The sequence below is a fragment of the Pinus tabuliformis genome, chromosome 9 (genome assembly GCF_031772625.1).
Source record: "Pinus tabuliformis cultivar Carrire ecotype Pingquan chromosome 9, CPIR1, whole genome shotgun sequence".
Taxonomy (NCBI): domain Eukaryota; kingdom Viridiplantae; phylum Streptophyta; class Pinopsida; order Pinales; family Pinaceae; genus Pinus; species Pinus tabuliformis.
In genome coordinates, this window is record NC_142307.1 from 1,908,812,608 (window position 1) to 1,908,835,729 (window position 23,122).

Sequence of the window (23,122 nt, forward strand, 5' to 3'; positions counted from 1 at the left end):
CACAAGGGAATGTAGGGGGGTAACTCTGTTGCTAAAGGTACTTGGGAGACATTTTCCGCCTCATTGTCCTGTGCCTCAATTTGGGCTATCAGGGCTTGCAAATCTTCCTCTTCCTCCTCTGTTTCAATGGTGACAACTTTGCCCTTCTCTGTCATCGATACTTTGGTAACTCTTGGGTTCCATGGTGATACCCATATCGGCCCCATTGGCTATTTGTTTTTCTGTGGTCGTGGCGTGCATGGAGACTTTGGTACCTCTGGTGCACCTGCTGCCTCTCTAGGCTCCTCCTGGGTCACTCGGGGTTCTGGGCTAACTCCCGTAACTCGTACTCTAGTTCTTGACATTGTGTTTATACTTGATTCGCTCAGTTGCGTATTCATGGGTGGCACGGTAGCTTGGGGCTCACTGCTCTGTACTAACTCAAATCTCAAACAACCTAGGGTTGCTTTGAAACTACCCCGCAGAATTTTATAGTAACATTCGGATTTGAATTCGGCCATTCCCTCCATTTCTGAGTCATTAGTACCTACTTGGTGGCAGATCTCCCCGAATCTAGCTCGTAATTCATGTCTTAATGGCCCACCACCTACTCCTTTCTACATTAAATTAGCCTTCTTGTCATGAACAATGACATCAATGGTCACCCCCCAGCCTATCCGTGCAGCAGCGCATCCCCTTAAGCGCGACCGTGAGCTTTGTGATAGACGAGCCCTACGCAGAACCTCCTTTTTATACAGATTTCATGCAGCCTTGTTTATAGTCCCACACCTTCTTTCAACTACCTGGAGCACTGAGACTGTGCCTTCTACAGATATTCAGGTGGTCACACCCTTGGTGCGAGGCTTCGCTTTTCCTGCTAGCCCATGTTCGGGCCACCTTCCACATGCCTTTGGGTCAGATTCCTCTGTATATGGTACCTTTCCTTGTTTAGTAAGGTGTAGTTGCAACCATGATAGCAGGGTTGCAACTCCTTCTAATGTAGTATGAGCCCATGGTTGCAGGGAGGACTTTATACTAAGCTTTTGGCAAAGTAATCATTTTCATCTCGGGGAGTTTTAACTTATAAAGGGATGCCCTTGACAATTTTTCCTTCATTTGGTTTATTTGTCATCAGTCCATGACAGTTTCCATAGATCATGATATGTTTTTGTCATGTTTGAATTATATATGTTATATTTTTCATCATGAAGAACTTTAAGATCACATACAAATATTCTGTTGTGAAGATTGATATAGTAGACAATTGTCATAGATAGAAGAACTACAATTTAGGGTAGTAAGATACTTAGAGATTTAAACATTTTATTTTGAGATTTCATATGTGACTCACTAATGCAAAGACATGAGCAATGAAATACCATAATATATATCTACTTTTTATTAATAGAAATTATTAAAAAAATAAAAATTTAATCTATCGAAATATTATTTAATAGTATTATTTAACCTCTGTCCATACTTGAATAATCCAAATTTAAAATAAATTTTATAATAATGTTCAATTTCCAATTCCACTCGACTAGTGCACAGTACCTCATTCAATAGCATTGTGAACCACACAACATGTAGTTACATAGAACATGGGTGGGACTACTACGAATCGATTCCAACAGTCTCACCCAATTTTAAACTTACCATGAAAGAGCTCTAATTTTGTTCCAGACCTCCACTGGGATCCCAAACGACTTTTTCGAAACTTATTTACTTGAGACACCAAATATCCAATGCTACCATCTACCACACTGTCAAAATAGTCAATTGTGGCTGCAATCTGACCTTCATCGTAACTGATAGCCCATTCAATTCATTAAGCACGCCAATGTTTCTCCATTCTAATCCCTCAGGGAGCTTTTTAGTTTTGAATTGGAATCTCACTTTTGAGCAACCCAACTTGTTATTTTTGGGCCTCCATTTTTGATCATCAATTGTCTCTATTCACACTAGGAATGTAAATTTCAAATTGGGTTCTGGATACCTGATTTTATGCCCCCACAGTAGACAGATATATAGCAGATCAAAGATTTTATTCAGTGTCATTTATATGCATTGGGGGTTGATTTTGAATATGTGATCAAGGCAACTTTAGAAGCCATAGGAGGGCTCCTCAGCACTACCATATTGTATCCCTTAGATACATGTAAGACCAAATACTAGATAACAGGAAGAGGTTTATGTCGGGGGTTGACAGAAATATAGTTCTCTAGCTCCAACGCATATTTTCCTTAGAATTAATCTCGATTGTTTCTTCTTTTTTGGAATGGGTTTTGCATAATTCAGTATCTAACACATGTATTTCCTTATAAGTCATCTAGGTTGAGTATTTTGAAATGGGTTTTTGCATCTAGTTGCAATTTCGGTCACTGGATCCTTAGGTTGGTGTGCTTAAAATTGGTGGGGTTGATCCTCTTGTAAGGATGCGTTGTATCTAGACGGTCTATTGGGTTCATTGAAGATGGACACTAAAACTGACCCATATAAACCTTGCATATGTCAAATTTAGAAAAATGGTCGACATTCAAATATTAGAAATAGTTGCAACCCCAAGGTGCAAATAAGACCATGGTTTAGATGGTTCTATGCCAATAATCATTCATTCTGCTTTGAAGATTAAAGCCTGACTGAGATTGAAATGCATGCAACCTATATATTTCGTTATGGATGGTTCTTGATCTAGGATTTATTGTCCCAATCTGGCATTTGTGTTTGATTTTGAGTCTGAAAAAGAATTGTCTAGTCATTCTGCTTTGGTACATAATTAATAGGTCCATGGATTCACCAAATTTTTTTTGAGTTGTCAATTTGCAGGGATTAAAAGTAACTCCATGCTAATTAGGCATCTATATTCTCACCATCTCACCATGGTTTAAGAGGGATGCACTATTTTCTTAAATGTTTTTGGGCATTTTGGCTTAAGGGGGCTTGGACCCAGGTTTAGAGTTAGCTACACTAACCAACAAAACCCTACACTACTAGCCCTTTCGGCAACAACCCGTTGGCACAAACTGCAGTCTCACCCGAGGCAGTATTGGGGGATGATAGAACAAGTTTTATGCATCCAGAAGGTTATGTGACATGGGGGTAAGGCGTTTCTTCAGTTTAAGGCTTAATCTGACCTTTGTGAGCCCTTATCATCAAAATCCCCAAACTTAAAGAAATTTCCAATTAGTAGAGTTATGAGCTTCGCCGAAGGGTCCAATCATGCATAACATAACATATAACAGTAGATCCAGATCTTTGTGGTGTAATTAAGATAATCTTACAGGTAAATGGAATTCCAATGAGCATAAATATAGAAAATACATAAGTATACAGTTCAAACACAGAACTGCTTCAAATACTCTTTATTACTCTAGATCTTCAATACATATACTTTTCCAATCCTGTGCACACAGCTGTAGGGGCATGCACATTCAGTTACGTACATACTAAGGTCTTCACACACACTGTAGCATCAATCATAACATTGAACTAGCTTAACTTAACTACCTAAGGACTCCTCAATGACTCCCTTTTATAGTGTTTATATTATATTACCATGGTTCACGAACAATGGGTGGGACTTAATAAAACTCATCTCTTTACAAAATAAGGGGATTTGAATTGCCTAAAATCCCCTTTGACTCTTAACAACCTGTGCTACTCACACTCTGCTCCTCAAAATGTGAATAATTTACAATATCTTATCAAAATTTGTCTTGCAAATTAGAAAAACTTATCCCTGGGGACCCTGTCCCAACAGGATCCCAACACAAAGATATGACTCGTCTCGAGTCACTCTATTGGTATGTCCTTGACACGTGCTTTGGGGCTGCTGAATTCTAACTTCAATGCTTGAAGTTTTGTTGTACACTATGCATTGTCCTGTCGAACCTCTTCAACCAACTTCTCAATAGTTGGCCCTGCGACTACTAAGCTCATTATCCTTTGTTTCTGTTGAAGGGATTTCAATTTGTGCCCGACATTCTACAACAGTTGAATTTCTTTGTGAGCCCATGGTTGTGTCCTTGCTAAAATGATAGAGGCCTTTCGATGCAGCGCATCGATTTGAGTCTGTATGGTTTTGCTTCATGGAGTCTAGCGAACCTCTACATAGGTGCTAAGGTCTATGTTGTCGCCCTAATCTCATCAAACTGTAGTTTCTTTTCATAGACGTTAGATTCAATTTTCTACAAATGTGGGTCCTCCTGCAGTGAGGCCCTCATTTCCATCGTACTTTCAAAACATTGGTTGTTGTTGCTAACTGCAGTGGTAAGAACTTCCATATCGACTTCGATATCCGCCTCACACTGCTCTCAGAATTTTGGAGGGGTGGTAGGCTACAGCTTCATATGAAGCTCTGAAATCTACAGTTGCATCTCAAACCACACCTTTCCTACCACAACCTTAGATTCTTTAACTACGGCTACCAGCTTCTATAATTTATCGATCGAAGCTGCCTCTACTAGAATCTAGAGCTCGAGAAGCTTAGTGCATACCGACGTTATTGTTGCTTCGAGTTGCTGACTACTTGCAACGGGGTTTTCCCATTATTTTAGCGCCTGTTACTTTTGCTTAAACATTTGTTGGTTGTTAGTCTTGACTTCAATGATAACCAATAATGCATGTTGTTCCCAGACCCTAAGCTCATATGATACTCTTTGATGAAGCTCATGCAATGATTGAGTGCCGAGTGTCGCAAGATTAAGGCTCAAGTTCTTCATATGTAATAGGCATGCCCTGTCTTATGTAGTCTCAACATGCAATGATCCCTTTGGCAACTGCACTGCACGAAGGTCTATTGTAAGATCTGTTTTTGAGGTTGTCTCGCTCGCTTGCTTCAGGCTCGCTTGAAATGTGCTCACTTGACCCACGCTCGCTTGTATAATGACTGTCTCTACCTACAATTCCTTAAGGCCCTATTGGAAATTTTTCAATAGTGATTGGTATTGAAGATCGATGTGTCCCCAAATATCTTCCGTTCCAGATCATACGACATGCCCAATTTCATCAAGGTCCCCCTCCCTAAGGGTTAGTGACTCGATGTTGGTGGACTTGTATGATTTTTTTTTCTTCCGTGCAACGCTAGCACTCTGCTTCTGTCGCTTATTGATAATGAATGGAGACTCAAAGTCCTTCGTTCCCACAAAAGGTTCTGCATCACCCTCTTCCTCCTCGTTAGTTTCTGTGTGTCTGTACACTCCGTCTCCAGCATAGTGGGTTCCTCCACGTCAATTGCGACCTGCTTTAGATCTTTCTTTGGGTCTTTCTAATCAGCCTTCATCTCTGCAGCAATCTTGCTTGTGCCTACTATTGTTGTCGTGTCAGCTAGGGTCAGTCAATTGCTCGACCACTTATTGATAACAGCCAAAATATTTTCTTCTGTTACCATATATGGCAGCACATGCCAATATTCCATCAAATTCATCTTAGCACATATATATCAATTGTGAAAATCAACCTTCAAATTTGCAACATCATGGTATTGAGAAAATAGGGTGGGTGACAACCATGCTTGTTGGTTAATCACCATGCACAGGTCCATTTCGAACAGAACCAAAAACATCTTATTCTCCATGGCCCTTTTAGGATCTTTGGATGCCCACATTGAGGCAGATCGTGCAGCTTCACAGATATTCGGGTCCACCATGGGGAACTACGATTCCTCTGATTCTCTCCAGGCTATTAATGCAATCAAAAGTAATAACAATGCATAATGAAATGGATTTCACTCCTCTCATCCTTCGCGACAGTCATCTAGAAATTATCGACACAGGTATGTCGCCCAGTTGAACTAGACCCCCTGGCTGCACTTTGTAGCCAAGGAGACAACAAGGGTCAGCACTTCATCTGCACAACACTTTCTCATAATCTTCTAGTCCAAAATAGAGGTGGAAAACCACACAACCTCGTCATTGATAGAGCTAATGGCATAGCCCTGGGACTTCTTCATCAATCCAAAGTCACTCTTCATTTGATCATATAGTTTCCTCTCCTGTGAATTTCCTACAAAAGCATTCACCCCGTAACAAGGTAGCAGGATAATCAGTTTGATTAGCATCTCATTAATAGGGATGGGCATCTCGAGCCAAAGACACGCACTGTGCACCAGAGCCAACAATTGGCGCACAAAAATACTATTTATATTACTACACTCGAAATGTGGAACATACAACATGTTCAAAAATCTCGCACCCTAAATTCTAGCAGCCCACTTCATTGGTTCAACTCGTGTGATGCCTGCCTCTTCATAACATACGGATCTCAGGTATCAATTGGGCTCAAAATCTGGGTACTTACTGCGATCATTTAAATCCAAATCTTCCATTTTCAGGTATGGTACCCAAGCCAACAATTCGTCCTCAGTAGGTACGTCTTCAGGAAATAATGGAGTGAAAACCTTATATTTGATAGCATCCCGATCCTTCGTGACCTTGGATGTTGGCTTCCACAGTGGAAAATACAGAGGGAACCTGGAAATATGTTCTACTTCTTCGGTGTTGATTTCTTCAAGGACACCAGCCAATTCCTCCACATCCAAGTCATATGGTTCAATTTGTTGCCTGTTTTTATCCATTTTACCCTTCTGTCTCTGCTTGGTTGAAACTTTCTGTAGCGATTGCTGAACCGAGGTATGTTACGACTTTTTCTGCTTCTTAGTTGTTGTTCCAAAGGTAGTAGGCTACCTTCTAAGGCATCTTGGCACCATAGTATGGGCAGGTGGTGAAATCCAACAATTCTCTCGGCTCACACTTAGGCGAAAAATAAAATAATAATCTCTCTGAAAGAAAAGTTTCCGAATGTGGCACGAGGTTCCATATTTATAGCCTTTTACGAATTCAAACCTCTTGAATCCCTCCACATCTCCCTCATTAATGCATTTTTGGCAGCATATTTTCATAGATATGCTCCTTAAATGCATTTCCCCCGCTCCTTTTAATGGAAAAATCATTGTCAAATCAACTGCAGTTGTTCCAATGATCACTTTTTGGGCAGGCTATGTGGGACCCCACCTTATGGCAGAGCTACCTCATCACGACTTCCACCTACGCCATCTTCCTAAACATCATGCAGCCCTCCTTCTTTGATATAATTTTTTTCTGGCAGAGTAGTTTATAATCCCGCACTCTATTTCAACTTCCAAAAGCACTAAGACTTTCCTATTGTCATGTAGTCATTGCACAAGGGTGGGATCGTCCCTGTTGACTTTCAATATTCTTCCATTAATCCTTCTAGGAAACACTTCCCCATTCAGCTTCGTGAGTTTAATTGTGCCACCATTTGAAATATCCTTAATCACGTACGGGCCTAGTCAATACGTCTGAAACTTCCCTAGAAATTTGGTAAACTTGCTATCATACATCAGGACGAAATCACCATTCTTAAAAGTATGATGCTTAATGTGACGATCATGCCATGCCTTTTCTCCAGCTTTCTGCACCTGCTGATGAAAGCCAACCAAAAAGTGGTCTTCCTCTAATGCAAGTAGTTGCACGAGGCATTCCTCGAATACGTCACGATTTGCCATCTTAGTTACTATTGTGATTCAGAGGCTCGGCAATATATATTCCATCGCTATCATTGATTCTTGTCCATAAACTAATTGGAATGGTTTTTTCCCAGTCAATTTCTTACAGGTAATCCTATATGCCCATAGAACCACCAGTACATGCACATCCTAATCATTCCTATTAACATTGTGGACCTTTGTTAGAGAATTCTCCAAGATCTTTTTGAAAGCTTCAACAATTCCATTCGCTTGGGGATGATACCGTGTACTCTACCGATGGTAGATTTGGAATTCTTCTGTTAAAGACGCAATTGTCTCATTTAGGAAGTGTGAACCTCTTTCACTCATGAGAATCTTTGGGCATCCAAATGTTGATAAAATAAATTTGAATATAAACTTCACAATAGTTGTCATGCTCCAATCCTTCATAGGATGTGCCTCGGCCCACCTATTTAAGTGCTATGTCGCAGTGATAATATAACATTCTCCCGTCTTCTTCCCTGGTGGTTGAATCGGCCCAATGAAGTCAATTTCCCATTTATGAAATGCTTGTAGCGTTCCTTGTGGATTTAACAATAGTTCATCCCTCCCTGATGGCCTCCCGGTCCTTTGTCACACACCGCACAGACTACATTACTCCTTAGAATCTGTATGTACTGTAGGCCACCATAATCCTTCTCACAGAATCTTCTGCGCAATTGCCATTCCTGTATAGTGTCCTCTAGTGACACCACCATGTGCTTTAGCTAGAATGTTGTGTCTTTCATATTCAAGCACATAACTTCATCTGATCCCATCTTATATAAGTGTCTTGCACTCACAGAAAAATATGCAGCTCTGACAACTAATTCCTTCTTTTATTGTGTCATAAAACCTTCAAGTGCTATGATAGCAGATAAAAAATGAATAATGTCTACAAAATTCTCATCTGCAACTCTGACGAGAAAGTGCTACACGTCAGGGAACCCTTCATAAATATTAGTGGGTTCTTCTCCATTCTCGATTCGAGAGAGGTGATCAGGTCAAACATTCAATCTCCCAATATTAACTATCAAATCAAAATCATACTCCTAGAAAAGAAGAAACCATCTACAGATTCTACCCCTCAACACAGGCTTATTGACCAAGTACTTCAAAGAAGAATGGTCCATGTATATTTTAAAGTGTGAACGTAGCCGATAATTCCTGAATTTTTGTAGTGCATAAATCATGGCTAATCCTTCTCACTCTGTGGTTGAAAATTTCTTCTCTAGCTTAGATATTTTTTGACTGGCGAAGTCAATCAAATGATCAATACCTTCAGGCTCTGGTTGAGTTAAGACAACTCCCAACGCTATAAAATACGCATCCACATGCACATGAAATTCCTTCTTCCAATCCGATAATATAAGTATTGGTGTCGTAACCATCTTTTCCTTTAGAATATCCAATATCTTATGATAGTCTTTGTCCCAGAAGAATGTAGCATTCTTCTTTAACAACTTCTCCATGGGCACAGTGATCTGCACATACACATTAATAAACTTCTTGTAGTACCCAATATTACCCAAAGTTGTGTGTAGTTGCTTTACTTTCTTAGGGGGATCCAAATTGATAATTACAACAATATTGGTAGGGTCTACCATCAACCCTTGGTTGCAGGTAACATGTCCCAAAAGTATTCCATAAGGTACACAAAAAATGCATTTCTTCAAATTCAAGGTAATCTAATACTTTCTACATGTATCCAACATCTACTGCATACTAGAGACACGATTCTTGACTAGCCAAAACACTATACAATCATCTAAGTAGACTTCCAAAAATTTATGAATGAATTCCTTGAACACTATGCCTAACACCCTTTAGAATATATCGCAAGAGAATTTTTTAGTTAGAAAGTTATCACTATATATTGGAAAGACTTGCATTCTGTAGCAAAGGTAGTCTTGCTTCTATCCTTTGGCACAATATTAATTTGGTGATATCCCAAAAATCCATCTGTGAATGAATAAGCTTCCTGTCCACCAACATTTTCTAGAACTTCATCTGTAAAAGGTGTAGGAAATGGATCATGTACACATGCATCATTTAACTTCCGCAGATCAACACAGATCCTAATATCTCCTTTCGTTTTCTTCTCCTAGACCACCATAGGATTTACCAATTATGATTCTTCTATAGGCACAACTATTCCTGCTACGAGCATCTTATTGAGTTCTTCTCTTACATTTTCCTTGTATTTGGGATTCAATCAATATCAGCGTTGCTTAACCAGCTTCAAATATGGTTTTAGATTGATCTTCACCATACCCAAATCTCCCATTATCCCCTTCAAGTCAGAGAACTGAGTTGGAAATAAATCCTAATATTCATGTAATAATTCAACGACCTTATCCACTGTGTCTTCATCCCAATAGTGCCAATGTTCACGAATTTTGGTTCTGCTTTTGAGCTAATATTTACCTATTTTGTGTGCACTAACTGTTACCGGGAATAGTGTCTATGCATAACTGCTAATCCCACTAAGGCTAGTGGCTACCTTAGAAACAAACAAAGTAAAGACTACTTTCGTTTTCCTTTATGAGAGATAGATGAGAGAAGAATAAAGGAGACCAACCTTTGTCTTGCGCTTGGTTCCTTACTTGATTCCTCTCTCTTCTGATAGTCCTTTTCTACTTGCTTCCTTGTATACCCAACTTCACAGAGTACCTGTAGAATCAAAGCAGCACAATACTATACGAGAACATAGATCTATTATCATAAAAAATCTAGGATCAGATGTAAATTGACCATACAAATGCATAAAACATAAATCACACAAGAGTATGGAGGAAAATTTGAATAGCTTTATTGATAATCAAGAAAGAGCCAAGAGAGCTACAACCAAATGTTCTGACCTAGCATCATCCTCTCAGCAAGAAGAAGCCCTTCTTCACCTCATGACAAGCTTAGATCACCCAACACTATGATATCGCACCAATAAACCAACAACACTTCCTCACAAGATACAAAATTCCAGCCTCTGGATCTCTGGGATGAGGGATCCATATATAGATGTCTTCAAGGGAGCTGAGTCAGCTTTTGAGAGTTGATTAGTGTCTTCTCTCTGATAGTTCTTGATTCCACTTGGATATTGATGATCTCTTACTCATCCCTGGTCGAATTCAGAGAGGCAAGTGTCACAGGAGAAGTTTCTCGAAGATTCCATGCTCCTCCACCTTGCGGATTGACCCTGCCATTTGTCCCTTCTCGCCCATCGCACCCCATAGAAGGGCTTTTTGAAATGCATCGCACCCACTGTGTGTATTTAGGTGGGATGCAGCGCACTTTGCCTATGGAGTAGGTGAAATGGTCCAGTTTTGACCAGTTCTGAGTAGTTTTTCATGGAGAACTTCTGGGAGAAGATGTAATTAGTTGACCTTGTTCCTTTAGGGGTTGGAAAAACACTTTTAGGGACTTAAGAGCCCTTGGTTTATCGACATTTATGGGGTTGTAGTGCCCAAAAATTTCTATAACAGTTGCCCCCTAAAGCATGAGGTCGTAAATTTGTTGGTGTCGGGTGAAATGCTTTATCATGAGGATCTGAAGTTCTTTCAAGCTGGAAGGAGACCTGTAATAAGATACAATACAATACATTATATTCATAATTTTTTCATGATCTAGCTGAGGTGGGCATTCCCATGCTCAGCTTTATAAATTCATTTTCATGTACATGAGACAGACAATCGTCTGAGTGTAGACTGATGATTCTGATAGAGCCATCATCCCTTAGATTGGATGATTATCTGTGCAGCAATGATGTACATTTGATGTCTTTATTTTCCTGAATATATATCGCAGCCCGGATGGATAAAACTAGATCTGGGGTCTTCAATCTCGTTCAATCTTCACTCAAAGTACAAGTCGATCCATGTGAGAGATGTTCTGGAGTCGAACATGGAAAGACATCCCCTGATTACCAGCCAATGATGTAAGTTGTTAACATGCGCGAGAGGAACCACCGATAATGATGATGACCCTCAAGGTACTACAGTACAATTCACATGGTGTGAATAGAGGACTTGGCGTCGAACACCACGCAAAATCTTTCAATCGAAGGCCATTGATGTAAACCTGTTGCCGGAAGTGAGAAACTTGCCATTGAGGCATGCGAGTTTCAAAGTACTGAAAGGGTTGTTCCTAGATCGACTTCTTGGATAATGAGCTGATGTCAACAAGAAGCGATCCGTCATAGGAGGGCCTTAGTGAATCCCACACCAATGACACGGAACAGAGCAAATGATTTTAATGGAGGTGAAAATGATCTCGTGATATACGGTTCAGGGTGGCAGTCATGAAAGAATGGAGCGATGATGTATTATAGTGGGTGAGACACAGGTGAATTCTCTGAATGACTTCTCTTGAACATATCGGCGACACTGACATGATGGATTGGTAGCATTAACCCCAAAGGTGGATGGTGTGATGGAACCATGGTGATGTGACCAGTGAATGGAACAACCCAACCAGACTTGGATGCAGAGTGAAAGTGTCATGTTCAAGAGCGACTTGCTACCAATAAAGTTTCTTCAAGTTTTCTTCCCAATTTTTCCCCAGTCATTACTGACCAGCACCTCTTTATTTTTGTCAAGCTTGAGGAGGATAACATATGCTTGTTCTATAATTTTCCCTTCGGGCAAACCCATCGCTATGTTTTAACGAGCCTAGCGATAGTGAAACTTGCTCTTGTCTGCCATGGACAAGTTTGTCGCTATTAGGTTTTAACGAGTTTAATGACAAAGATAACTCGGTCCTTTTCAATTTTAGAGAGTCTGAAAAGGGACGTAAAGGAAACTCCAAATATACTTTTTCGTCATCTAATCCCTTAAGTTCGAAAAAGTATAAAATAATACAGAAGGGATGAATTTTCGGTACTTTTAACGAGCCGAACAAAACAAGCGCTCGATCATTTTGTGTAATAATCCCTCAGGTCCAAAAAGATTAAAATATAAAGGAGGGATAGCACTTCCGGTCACTTTAACGAGCTGGAGAGGCCAATGGCTCGGAAATCTTTTCATATTTTACGAGTTAGTTGAAAAGAGCTTAAAGGAGACTCGTCTTTGAGGAACGAGTGATAAATTCAGGTAGCAGCTGATTCCAGGTAAGGTTTGGAATTTCCAAATCACGACAGTGTTACAAGGATGGCTAACAGGATCACTCTTCACAGCTGTTCCTCAAAAGGGATAAAAAATCAAGTGGAGGTGAATGATCAGCCAATACAGAGTGGAGGTGATGATGAGAACACGACCAAGGCTTTAAAGGTTGAAGTACTACATTCAGGACGGTTTATTTACCAGAAATTGGTTCATTTTTTAATGAGCTTAAACACTGGGGGAAACATTTTCTCATGACTTATGTTTGTTTTTTAACGAGCTTGAACTATGTGCTAAAACTGCTCGATTATATCCAGTCTTATAATAAGGATGTCTCATAAAAATGGCATTGTTTCAAAGCTTTGCCCCACATCCTTTCTTTATGCAAGTTAGGAAACGACCAATCCAAAAAAAAGATAAATGGTCGCTCTTTCGCTTGCATGCCAAAAGGTTTGCATGCCCCCAGGTATAGACAAAAATTTCCAGGTTACCAAGAAAGTTTCATCCACATCGCGGAAAAAATTCTTTCTCGGCGATGCCTACTGAAATAGGCAAAGGGAGGTGGTGTCACCCGGCATAACCTTTATGAAAGTATCTTATTCCAGTCTGTTCCCATTTTCCTACCAGGACGAGTTCGCCAGATTGGTCATATATCCTTCGCGGAAATCAACCCCATACCCAAGGTTCTCCTGCTGAAGCAGACCAGGGTGCATGCCCCCTGGGTTTCAGTCACGTCCCCCGCATCACTCGCACTCAACAGGCAGACGGATTGGGGATTGATGAGACATTCCTTACGTGAAAAGACCATTTAGGGATGGTATATGACTATTTGCTATGCGTGAACCAGGGAATGAAAGCTGGTCTACGAGCTTGACCATTCTTCCTTCATGCAGAGAACACATTACTCTAAAGAGTGAGGAGACAATGGCTCCCATGCAATAAATATAGTCTCGTACAAGGAGTAGATTATAATCTAGGGGTCCTTGGACTACCATTACGTTTATGTGAACGGTTTTCCCTCTCAATGTTATGGGCACATTGGGAAGGATCCCTAACGGTCGACTGGTTCCTTTGTCAAAGCCTGTTAGATTTCTCACCTGAGGCAAAAGCGATGGCAAACCAAGCGCTTCCCAAGCAGTTGAGGAAAGGATACTCACAGAAGCCTCTTCATCTATGATGGTACCGACCATGACCATTCTATATATTTGAGCAATGATTTGGAATGGTACACTAGCCGGTAAGCGGGGTCGGCCTAGTAGATTCCAGTCAAAGGAAACAACTAGGTTGCTTGAAGGTGGGACCGAATAGACGGTCGGGTATGACTCTGACGAACTTCCTTCCTGCGGTAAAGGAATGGGTAGACTGCCCCCATGTTCATCGGAGTCTGTGCTTACGAAAAGAATTTGGACGATGTCATCCTTATTCTCTTCGATGATTGCATCATCTGAAGATGGAACCTTTGAAGGCAAGACCGGGTCAACTGCCGCCTCGACCTTTTGACTTTCGTCTGGTGTGGATTCAGATGGTTCATCTTCAATGATGGGTGCTTCGACCGACCACAAGGGCGTGTCAGCCAGATTCTCAACTAGTGACGGACTCGGCAGGAGTTTCTTACATCCAGGAGGAAGCCGTAACGGTGAAACCAGACGGTCTTCCAAAACTCTTTTAGCCTCATCTAAGAAGGGAAAATGGTGGACGGCATGATCGCCTTCACACAGTTTACAAGGAAATTTACATTTTCCTTTTTGTCCAGGGGTTTCACTTTCACTAGTTGATGGTGTACTTTCAACATGATCGCCAGAGGTTGATGACACCGGGTTGTGCAAACGAGGAGACCGGTCCCTTAAGATCTGAGGGATGCAAGGACAATCTTGATGATAGTGCTCTCCTTTGCAAATGACACATGGCGATTTAGGCCTGGTCAATGCAGTGTGTGGATTTTCACTAGACAATGCTTGGTTGCCCCTTTTTGCCTTTAGCTCCTTCTTCTTCTTCTCTTTCTTCTTCTTTTCCTTCTTCTTCTTAGGTACTTGATTTTTGGCTTTACCAGCTTCATCAAGCAAAGAGGAAGGAGGAGAGGAAGAATTGGACGAAGTAGAGGGTTGGGGGGTAACTCTGGAATCGTTTAGTTGCTAACTCGATTGTTCAGGAATCGCGGTGTTCTGAACGACAGAGGTTGAGAAGAGCCATACAGGCAAGCCAATTGTCAATCCTGGAAGTGACAATGTGGCCATATGGGGTGCACCAACATCTTCCCAAGAGGAGAAGGGACTAGGATTTCCTCCAAGGGGAAATCCTTGGTTGGTGGACTCCATTTTCCTCAACCTAAGACCAACGTAGGAAAGGTGACAATTATTCTATTTAAAATAAATTTTAGACGCTTTGACACAACTTGTTTTTTCAATTTTAAAGAGTCGAGAAAAAACAAAAGATGACTCTAGTCGCCTTCGATTTTTAATGAGCCTGAAGTGACAAGTGCTCAGATGGACCTTTTCCGTTAAGGAGTCTGAAAAGGAATGAAAGGGACTGCGCTGGAAATCTAGACAGAGGTCTTACCAAACCAATCGTAAAACTGCATAATACTTTTTACGGTACGGCAGTCAATCTTCCTGAATGCTGTGTTCAGTGCATTGCGATCGATAGGGCGACAGACACGGCTTCCTATGGATAAAGAATTAAGCCTATTGTGGTCTCCCAAAATATACTCGACGATATGTGGGAGCACAAGTCCATACTGGCACTTATCATCTCAAAGTGGAGGAATCACCCAACCAACAGTGAAAGCAACAGTTACCAGGTTTTACGACGCTGGAATACGTCTCTAGCCTAGACTTCTAGATGTTGTGCGTTAGGTTCCAAAGCGTTTTTAGATTCATTAAATTTATTTTATAGTTGATCTTGCTTAAGAAATTTTCCTTTCAGGTTCACCGCGTGATGTAAATGTACAATTCCTAAAATGCAATCTAAGATGATAAACAGTCGTTTAATCTTCTTTTTGGCAAATGAAAATCCTAGCTACTAAGGAAAGAGAGATGGTGTTCTTTCAGCAAAGAGCAAAGAGCACACACTATATGCACTGTCCTAAATCAAACCAACAAACAATCTAAATGCAAATGCACATGCATGTATTTGTTTTCAGCCTTCTTAATATGTGAATGATAAAAGAAAGCTAATGCGCAAATCTGAATTATTTTCAAAGCGACAATTACCAACAAGTTTATTTTCAAAACAAAATGAGGACAATGACAACACTTTGCGATTTGGAATTGAAAACTTGCTTTCGACACTTAGAAAAACTACTAATTCAGACCAAATACAATAGTAACAAGATAATCGACTATCAAGAACAATCAGATTCTCTTCTATGACTGAAAACAACACTTGCGACACTTTCAAATCAAGAAACGACAGTACAATTATGCTACTTCTTTGTAAAGGAGAACTGAAAATGACTCAAAAAATACATAAAAACATTTATAGTTCTTTGCACAATGGAGGCAGAATATCAGCAAGGAAAGGGGTTTTAAACAGAGGTGTACTGACTATAGGCAGCAAAACTCCTGAATAGATCTGAAAAGAATGAGCACAGAAACCAAAATTTAGGAACAAGGCCTTGTCTGATCAGCGCACCTGTAACACAGTGAAACTGAAATGCAGCGCACCTTCTACACTCGAGAAGTGCGCTGCATTTGAAGTTCACAGAACAGATAGTGCGCTAGACCAGGGACGAGACTTTGATTGGGTTCCGGGTCACAGTTTGCAGTTCAGTTTAGGGATTTTGGCTGAGCAAGTGGTAATCAGTAAATCAATCATAGGGGTAGATCTAAGGAGGTTACTAGAGCCACCACAAGGGCAATTAGAGAGTTTGTAAATCAATTGTTTAATTCATAAACAAAACCCAGAGATTGACTGAAGTGACATTTATCTACTTTGCATTTTCATAGCAAATGCAGTTCGAAGGCTACCTGGCTCAACTTCAGGCTCCGTCTGTAAGTTTATAAAGTAAACAAATGTAGATAAACAAACAACCTAGTTGTTCCCCAGCGGAGTCGCCATTTTGTTACCGGGAATAGTGTCTATGCAGAATTGCTAATCCCACTAAGGCTAGTGGCTACCTTAGAAACAAACAAAGTAAAGACTACTTTCGTTTTCATTTATGAGAGATAGATGATAGAAGAATAAAGGAGACCAACCTTTGTCTTGCGCTTGGTTCCTTGCTTGATTCCTCTCTCTTCTGATAGTCATTTTCTACTTGCTTCCTTGTATACCCAGCTTCACAAAGTACCTGTAGAATCAAAGCAGCACAATACTATACGAGAACATAGATCTATTATCATAAACAATCTAGGATCAGATGTAAATTGACCATACAAATGCATAAAACATAAATCACACAAGAATATGGAGGAAAAATTGAATATCTTTATTGATAATCAAGAAAGAGCCAAGAGAGTTACAACCAAATGTTCTAATCCAGCATCATCCTCTCAGCAAGAAGAAGCCCTTCTTCACCTCATGACAAGCTTAGATCACCCAACACTATGATATTGCACCAATAAACCAACAGCACTTCCTCACAAGATACAAAATTCCAGCCTCTGGATCTCTGGGATGAGGGATCCATATATAGATGTCTGCAAGGGAGATGAGTCAGCTTTTGAGAGTTGATTAGTTTCTTCTCTCTAATAGTTCTTGATTCCACTTGGAGATTGATGATCTCTTACTCATCCCTGGTCAAATTCAGAGAGGCAAGTGTCACAAGAGAAGTTTCTGGAAGATTCCATGCTCCTCCACCTTGCGGATTGACCCTGCCATTTGTCCCTTCTCACCCATTGCACCCCATAGAAGGGATTTTTGAAATGCATCGCACCCACTGTGTGTATTTAGGTGGGATGCAGCGCACTTTGCCTATGGAGCAGGTGAAATGGTCCAGTTTTGACTAGTTCTGAGTAATTTTTCATGGAGAACTTCTAGGAGAAGATGTAATCAGTTGACCTTGTTCCTTTAGGGGTTGGAACAACACTTTTAGGGACTTAAGAGCCCTTGGTTTATCGAAATTTATGATTGGGGTTGCAGTGCCCAAAAATGTCTATAACACTAACTATGAGATATCAGGGATCTCTACATCTAGTCCAGCAACTTCGCGCGGTCCCTCTGACTTAGGGATATTAATATTTTGTGAATCCTCATCACCTTCTTCCATAGTAACATTGTAACATTCCAAACAATGTTGTAGTTACGTACTCCAGTCAGGCTATATCTAAGTGATAGGCTCTACGGGTGTTCAAAAAATTTCTTCTTTAATCTCCTGAAGCACTTCATCAATGCATTTTAACCCGTCTTCAAAACTAAATGTCAGCAAGAAAATCTCGTTCATTTCATCCCAATCAGTAGTCGCATGTCGTATCTCTATCTCTAAATAGCAATTCCTTGGGATAACATGCAAGGTATGAATAAAGATATTCACCCACTCTGGTTGAGGTACCTCACCCCACGCCTTAGTCCATTGAGCCAAATATTCATGTGGATCATCCTTTCTTGTGTACTTTTCAACGAGTTAGGTGTTTGCATAGCCAAATATTAATCGCATCATTGTACAATATTCCTTTCAGTTAGCAATATTATCCTTGTGCATACCCCACCATCTTGCAGGCGTAGCTCTCAACACTAGATCTAAGGCCTAGAACTGATGCTCCTCTGGAACATACCTTTTAAAATGGTCAAGAAACATATTGACATCATCCAAGCCATCATAATAAGGAAATTTATGTACCCCATAGATATACATTGTAGCAACTTTGTAAGTCGATTGCATCGTAGTGTAGAGACCTCATGCAACCGATTCTGTCAGTTTTCTAACTCTTCATCTGAATCTAATTGGTAGGAACTGTCCTTCTCCTAGCTAATCCTTCCATCTACAGTGGGATTGATCCAATCTTTATTTCGCACATTTATCTTATGTATGTTCTCAATGTCTTCATTTTCAAAATAATCAGGGATTGGTTCTATGTATTGTGCACCTTCTACTAGATCTAATGGAACAAACACTCGAAGATCATTCTTTTCAAATACCATGTTTCACTTCTTTAAATTAATTATTGTGTTCATGTCAAAGGCCCAATCAATCCCAAGCAATGCTAGGTATGGATTACTATCATCTACTATCTCAATAACTTCAAAATCTTCCACTGCACTTGTGCCTTCAATATCTACAGTTACTCCATGCAGGCGACCCATTGGAATTATCTTTTGCTAGTTCACCATGCACATCTGAATTGGTGAACACTATAACTTAGGCTTCCCCATTCATTCCCAAGTATTTTTTAGTAGTATGTTAGCATCAGAGCCCAAGTCTATGACTACTTGGCCCATTTCGAAATCACCAATCTGCATTGTCAACCGCATCTCCCTACTAGTTCTCTTCTTACTTTGGTTCACCTTATTGACTGGAAATTGTTCTGGTAATGGATTATTCTTGTTGGCATAGTAATCTATCAGCTCTTGCAGTCCTTCAATTACCTTCTGATCTCGTAATAATCTAGTGTCACAGTAACTTCTTTAGGTTTCTTCTTTTGTGGGGCATCTAATTCTTAGACGTAGAAGCATTTGGTTCCATCAAAAAAATTATTTCCTCCATGAACATCTCCTTTTCTCTATGTAAATCAAACCCAACATTCTTCTCACCGATTCTTCGAAACCATATATCTGATATTGGTTGTTTTCCTTCGATCTTGTCTTCACCAGTGGCTATATCACTTCACATGACTATGTTGATACTAGGATCGTCTTCGTGCGGCTCGAATATCATCATCTAAATATTCTGCGTCATTTTTTGGTTTTTATTCTCCTGCATCTTTGCTATTAATACAGGGAAACCTTCTATAACATGATCAAATTGACAACAATATTAACAAGAAGGGTGAGTTGGATTCTGACAGTTGCATGCAAAGTGTCCATGTTCTCCACAATTGTAGCAAATGTTCTTGCCCCGACCTCTTCTAGCACCTCCTCCTCATCCTCTTCCCCATCCTTAGACTCCTCCACCAGCCATAGGAAAGCTTTGATCATTCTGCGCATGCTTTTCAGCCTGCATTCTATACATTAGAGTCTTGTCCATCATCAAGTCATAACTTCGACAATTCCTTTCATTGTGACCAACTGATTTACAAAAGTTACAAAAGAGTTTCTTTGGAGACTGTACAAACTTCTCTAACAGATAATTATTTTTTGAACGATGTCCTAACACTTGGCAAATGCTACACTAGGAACTTGCACCGATGCTTGATCCAGTAGGAGATTCTGGCTTCAGCAGGTTGGGACCTTCTGTAGTTATATAATCCCATAATACAGGGAACTGATCTTTATGATGAGCTTCAGTCTTGCACTTGTGCACCAAACCTCATAATGTGTTTCCGATTTAACCTCCTTTCCCTTCTTTAGATCCTGCAACTCTATATGTAGGTTTGCTAACTACAACTAGATCTGTTGAACTCTTATATTCATGTCTTGGATCAGCGAAGCTTCTAGCTTCATCGCGATCTCAAATGCTTCGGCCTAAGACCCAATCTTCTACTGAGATAATGGCAATATTAAGTGAGGTAATAGCATAGCTATGTACCATTCCTTATGTTGTTCATCTGAAATCTGAATATTAGCTTGGCTTAGTAAACACTTTAGTCACTGATCTATATCCCATGCAGACTTGTTAACCCTCTACTTGATCTCCTTTATTTCAGTCACACACTGAGCTTGTGACTTTGGCTTCCTAAACTGTACATTCAGCGCATCCTTCATCTCAGCTAACGTAGAAGCCGAATGAGTCATACTATATCTGATGTACCAGGTAAGCACTCTGTCCTGTAGCATTATAACTAGTTGCTCTTTCTTCATGTCATCATCATTGACCTACTACGCCTTCCACACATCTTCTGCGATGAACTAAAACTGATTGGGATCCTCTAATCCTTGACCCCTGAATACACACATTTTCACTGTATTCTCCATGATACTGAATAGCGGAGGTGCAGGCAGAGGTGGAGTGGATGAATGTGGAATTCCAAAAGTATTCTAATCTACTGACTACGTCACACCTCTCGGTGTACTAGGGCTACTTCTTTCTTCTTCACTTCTAGACTCTCCCAATAAAGAACTATATTCACTCTCGACGAATTTGTCTAGATCTACTCTGAATCGATTTCCACTTCGTGTAGATCCAATTTGACCTCTCTTAAACCTTAATGTCAAGAAATAACCCCAATTTTGCACAACAACATTTTAATCCAAGTCTTTAGCAATTTCAGGTACTTACCTCTTGAACCTTTGAAGAATCGGTGTTCAGCTTTGTTATAAGACACATATGTATCGATTACAAATTCAACGATGAAACCACCCAAGATACTATCAATCCGGTAATCAATAGCCCTTGCAACCTTATAATCAGATCCTTCAAGATGTTTGACTAAATCTGGAGTCCACACAATAGGATTGTCATGCTTCCAAGTAGGTTCTCTCTCCACTAATTTGGACAGCCACTCATGTAATTTTCAAGGGAACATTGAAAATAAAACTTGATGCACTTCTGTGTAGAGATATTTATGTAGAAACCTTCCTTTTGGAAAACAAAAATTTTGATTCTTCTGAGCTGAAAACTTGTACAACTTCTGATTTATCCACTTCTCAATTTATTTCTTAGTTGGTATCCACAGACGCCACATCACACATCCCTCAGATATATCTCTGTCCTGACAGCAGAACCATTTATTTGCTTGAGGAGGCTTGGACCCAGGTTTAGAGTTAACTGCATTAACCAACAAAACCCTATCGTACCGATCCTCTCAGCAACAACGTGCTTGGCGTAGACTTTAGTCTCACCCGAGGCAGTATTGGGGGATGCTAGAACCATTTTTCTGCATCCACAAGGCTATGTGATTTAGGGGTAAGGTGTTTCCTCAATTTAAGGCTTGATCTAACCTTCATGAGCCCTGATCCTCGAAATCCCCAAACATAAAGAAATTTCCAATAATAGATTGATGAGCTTTTCCTAAGGGTCTAATGATGCATAACATAACATATAACAGTAGATCCAGGTCTTCACAATGTTATTAAGACAATCTTACAAGTAAAATGCATTCAACTGAGCATAAATATAGAAAATACATAAGTATACAGTTCAGACACAGAATTGCTTCAAATACTCTTTATTATTCCATATTTGTAATATATATAGTTTTTAGACCCTGCGCACACAGCTGCAGGGGGCCATGCACTTAGTTGCGGACTTACTAAGGTCTCTATGCACACAGCACGAGGAGCCTTCCCCTTTTCTCAAAAACAAAAAAGGACAATTCAAATTCTAGGCATCAATCTTAACATTGACCTAGCTTAACTTAAATTCCTAATGACTCCTCAATGACTCCCTTTTATATTGTTTACATTACATTACCATGGTTCACGAACCATGGCCAGAGCTTAATAAACTCATATCTTTACAAAATAAGGGGCTTTGACTTGCCTAAAATCCCCTTTGACTCTTAACATCCTACACTACTCGCACTCCACTCCTCAAAATGTTGAGACTTTAGAATATCTTATCAAAATTTGTCTCAGGATTTAGAAAAACAGAGCTTGCGGGTGGGGGGGGTTTGCCAACATGCCATCATAGCCTCTATGCTTAGCATTCTATCCATAATAGTCACAGTAAACTATTGTACTTTCGCAATCACCCTCTCTAGAGGGTTCCACTATTTCCTTAGAAGGTTTTTGACCATCATATCCTATATGATTAACATTTTATCCATAATACTCGCAGTAACCTATATTACTTTCACTATGGAAGAGGATGAATCTATTTTACGAATTAGCTCCTTGAACACCTTGACTACTATATTTTAGTCTGAGTTGGAAAAGGTCATGGCTTAAAGGTAACTCCATGCTTATCAGGCACCCAGATTGTTAGGTTGTCTTAAGAAGCTTGTGTTGGTTTCTTATGAAGTTTTGATCATCATGGTTTATTTGCCTAGGATTTTGCTCAAAATGGTCATCATGATTCTCGGAATTCATTGAATTACCCTCCCCAAAGAGATCCAACAGATAGTCTCACCATGGAATTGAGTGTCTTAGATCCACAAGTGTGCCTTCTAGGTGAATTCATTGCTCAGAGTAGTTGCGGTGGACAAACTGTATATAGTATTTTACTATTTTGGATAAATAACAGATGTTATCATTTTTGAATTTTCAGGAGTACAAGGCTTTCTTCAAAGTTAGTGGTTTATAAAATAATAATTTAGTTATTTATCTATTTTGGAAAAACCCCAATACTTATATATCACTGAAAGGGATATAATTGTCATCTCTTCAAATATTACATGCTAAGTGATCCGGATTTAAGCAGGAACGCAATAGATTATAGAGATAACCATAAATACAGAGATGCGATAACCATAAATACAGAGATGCAGCGGAAATAATACTTCATTTCATTACTGTAAAATACTGAAATATGTTTACAAACAGAAATGGAAAG

The 23,122-nt window shown here is 39.9% G+C and overlaps 1 pseudogene; it reads left to right on the plus strand.

Annotated features, from left to right (window-relative positions):
* Positions 1 to 378: 378 nt before the first annotated feature.
* LOC149156563 (peroxisomal adenine nucleotide carrier 1-like) overlaps positions 379 to 23,122 on the plus strand; it is a 46,638-nt pseudogene continuing 23,894 nt past the window's right edge.